At 42.7% G+C, this 3,660-nt stretch overlaps 1 long non-coding RNA gene across 4 annotated transcripts; it reads right to left on the minus strand.

The window, feature by feature from the left end:
• LOC110434220 lies at positions 948-3,660 on the minus strand. 4 transcript variants are annotated; one of them, XR_002451706.1, is made up of 5 exons: positions 3,533-3,660; positions 2,261-2,341; positions 1,899-2,030; positions 1,693-1,751; positions 948-1,184 (listed from the first exon to the last, which is right to left on the minus strand). It is a non-coding gene; the product is annotated as an uncharacterized LOC110434220 (long non-coding RNA). The 4 variants fall into 4 exon arrangements; XR_002451704.1 differs by having other exon boundaries at positions 3,115-3,641; XR_002451705.1 differs by lacking the exon at positions 3,533-3,660 and adding an exon at positions 2,427-3,516.

Consider the following 3,660-nt stretch of genomic DNA (forward strand, 5'->3'; position numbering starts at 1 on the left):
TCCAGAGGAACTCCTTAGAAAGAAGTTTGTAGAAGCAAGGGACAAATTGGAGTCACCATCAAGAACACCCTCAGCTACTCAAGCTAGTTCTTGAGAGGAGCCAGCTCCAACATTGGAAGAGGAATTTGACGAACAAGTAGAAGAACAAACAAAAGAGCATTTAGGTGAAAACCTAGCTCCTGTGTTTGAAAACATGGCTAAGAAGACACTGTGAGAGGTCTCTGCCCCAACAATAGCAAACATTCAAACTAGACCAGTAGTCAGCACTGGGGAGAATGGATTCGAGCTCAAGCCTGCTCTCATTACCATGGTTCAAGCCGGCCAATTCTATGGAAAAGGTCATGAAGATGCAAGTGCACACTTACAACACTTTCTAGAGATCTACAACACCTTCACGATCAGTGGAGTATCAAAAGGTGCTATCTTACCCCGTCTTTTCCTGTTCTCATTATTGGGGAAAGCCAAGTAGTGGTTCTACATCAACAAAGACAAACACAATACATGGGACCTATGCTCGACTGCTTTCCTAGCAAAATTCTTTCCTACAGCCAAGACCAATGCTCTGCGTGGGAAGATTGCAAGTCACTATACCAGAAAAGCTCATTAGTGACGCGTCTAGAGGGTCATTAGTGACGTGAAAAAGACGCGTCACTTTTATTGCGTCTGTGATGTGAAGATATTAGTGACGCGTTTTTACACGTCACTAATGTGGAGATAGCAGCAACGCGTATTGAAAAGACGTGTCACTGTTGTGAGGTAGCAGTGACACGTATCCAGAAGAAGCGTCACTGATGTAAGGTAGCAGTGACACATATCGAGAAGACGTGTCACTGATGTGAGATAGCAGCGACACATATCGAGCAGACGCGTCACTAATGTCCCATCAGTAGTGACGCATATAGCCAAAACGCGTCTCTGATAACAATTTGCAAAAACAAAAAAAAAGATATCTAGATCCACAGTGTACATTTCTGAATCCCATGTTTCACAATATGGTACATTTCATAGCAGTACACAAAATACTTCACACTTTACTGTATAAGTTCTCATGATCATGATACATGACATTGTTAAATTGTAAGTGATTACATGAGTAACAGTTGCTTTATAGAATAAATGGCCTCGCATATACCTCCTATCTACCTCCTTTCCTGTCAGCTCAATGTAGGCCAACTGCTCCCAGGCTACAACAAAACAACATATATTTAAGACATAAATGTAAGAAATATCATTCCACTCAATCTCTACAAATCAGCAGGTGGTTGTTAAGTCTAGAGATGCATAGCATAAATAGTGGATGATCTCCGGTGCAAATATACTTCCTAGTATATAAACCTACTGTCAATGAATTTGAAAACAGCACCGAAAGCAGTATTATCGCTAGGACAACCCAACTATTGATTGTAATTTAGAAGTTTTGGTCCTCAGTAAGAGGAGCAATATTTAGCATATAAGGAAGAAGGAACAAATCACTAGCTGATTAAAGGGTTGTGCAGAACACTATAATATGATAGTTACTATTTTCTGACTTAACTAGAGTACACCCTGATTCATATCCTCACTGCACATGAAGCACCACTTATACTCACAAACTATTAGTAAGGATCTATGTTGGCCCTCCAAAACTGGCCTACAGATCCCCCCACCCCACCCCCCAGCACAAATACGTTTCTGATGAGATAGAAAAGCTACCTGATCCTTTTAAAAAAGAGCATCCTAGTCATTTTTCCATTAAAAAAGCTTCTTTGTATCTGCATAATACAGTGCAATACGGTAGCTCAGATCACCAAGCCATATCTCACCTTAGTGAAACCAATAGTGCATAAATTAGTAGGAAAAATATGTTGAAAAGGAACATATAACAAAGCAGGGTACATGGAAATAGCAAGCAGACTTACCCACGCTTGGGCAGGTGTCCTGGGATAGCAACAACACCAGACTAGATCAGCCATGACAACACTAGATCAGGGCGTAGCTTAGAAAGTATGCAGGCTACATGCTTTCATCCGCAGCGAAGTATAGCAGTCTCCCTATTGGCATGGCGATGGCATTAGAAAGTATGCAGGGTGATGGCATTGGAGAAGAATAGCAATCTCCCTATTGGCATATTTCTAGCAAACTATATACATACAGAGAAGAATAAAGTAACATAGAGACTTAGAAAAACATTTGCTAATGCAGCTGCTGCTATAAAAAGTTGAGCATAACACAATATCTTTCCTGGAATAAATTAAAAGCATAAGTAAAGAAGTCAACTCACATGTTTCAAAATAGAGATATACTAGGCTAAGAAGAACTGCATTTGCAACTGAAAAGCCTTGTCGATTTCCATCAACAATACCTACATAAGTGACATGAATGGAAATTAATATTCATAACCTGGAGAGGAGAGACTGTCAATAATTGGAAGATATTTAATTCTGCACCCATTTTGAGGCTTCATGAGGGAAGAACTGAATTTGCATGATAAATTGAAGAAGAAAGTGTGTAAACAGCAAAATAGATCACTGCCATCATATACAGTGAAATAAGATGTTAGCAAACTTATTGAGGGTGCACTTCAATTTTAGGTACTACTGTATATGCTGATCCTTAATTGGGATCATATACTGCAATTTTAGGTACTAGTGTATAGCTGCAATTTTAGAATTGTAGAGCACTGCAATATATACAGGAAACCCACTTAGCATTGAACAAAACAGACACTTGATCCTAAAAGCTAGAAAAATGCAGAGGAAAGTTGCAGGAGGGAGTTGTGGCCACGAGATGTGAAGGTGTCAAGTTCTCAGTTGAGTTCAGTCACACTCACATGTCAGGTCATCACAGCAAGATCATAAACAATTTATAAATCTCTAAATTTGTGCTCTATCCAAGTATCTAACAGGACAGTTAGCCATTTCGTTCCAGATTCAAATATCTAAATATGTGAAATATAATCTGAAGTACTAAACAAGTCCCAAATAAAATCACATGAAGATGAACTGTTCAAAAGCAACGCCCTCCCCCTACACCATCGCAAATAAAATCACATGATGATGCGGTATTCAAAAGCAACGCCCTCCCCCTACACCATACACACACGATCCCTAATCCATGGCGGATTGAACATCATACCATCAAAATTGAGTTCCCCAATACCAAGATCCCATCAAGCCAAACCAGTTTCTTAGTGCCCCAATCCAAATCCCCCATCAGCCAAACCAGTTTCTTAGTGCCCCAATCCAAATCCCCATCCCATTACTTCATGCCGAAATCAAGATCCCACCACCATCGTTGACCTCCACCGCCACTTGCCCGGCGGGTAGGGCAGATCCATCGCAACGGAAGGGGCGGTGGCTAAATCAGGAGTGTTTAAGCCAGCGTACGGGATGGGAGGGGCAGCGGCAGATCTACCGCGGCTAGTGGCTGGCAGACCTAGTCCAGCGCACAGGAGGGGGCACGGCCACCAGCAAGCTGCGGAGAGGAAGGGCACCGAATCGGTGGCGGCGACCAGTGAGGACCTTAAGGAGGCACGGATCTTGAGGTTGCTGACCTGGCTGCGGTGGCAGGCGTGCGTAGCTGCGGCGGCGGTGCAGCGTCTGGGTGTGTGCGAAAGGAGCCGAGCAGGGGAGTCCACGGGTGCGTGCGTGCTGTTGGGCGAGTGCGTGTGAAAGTGTTTGG

This window comes from Sorghum bicolor, chromosome 3, assembly GCF_000003195.3.
Source record: "Sorghum bicolor cultivar BTx623 chromosome 3, Sorghum_bicolor_NCBIv3, whole genome shotgun sequence".
Classification (NCBI taxonomy): Eukaryota; Viridiplantae; Streptophyta; class Magnoliopsida; order Poales; family Poaceae; genus Sorghum; species Sorghum bicolor.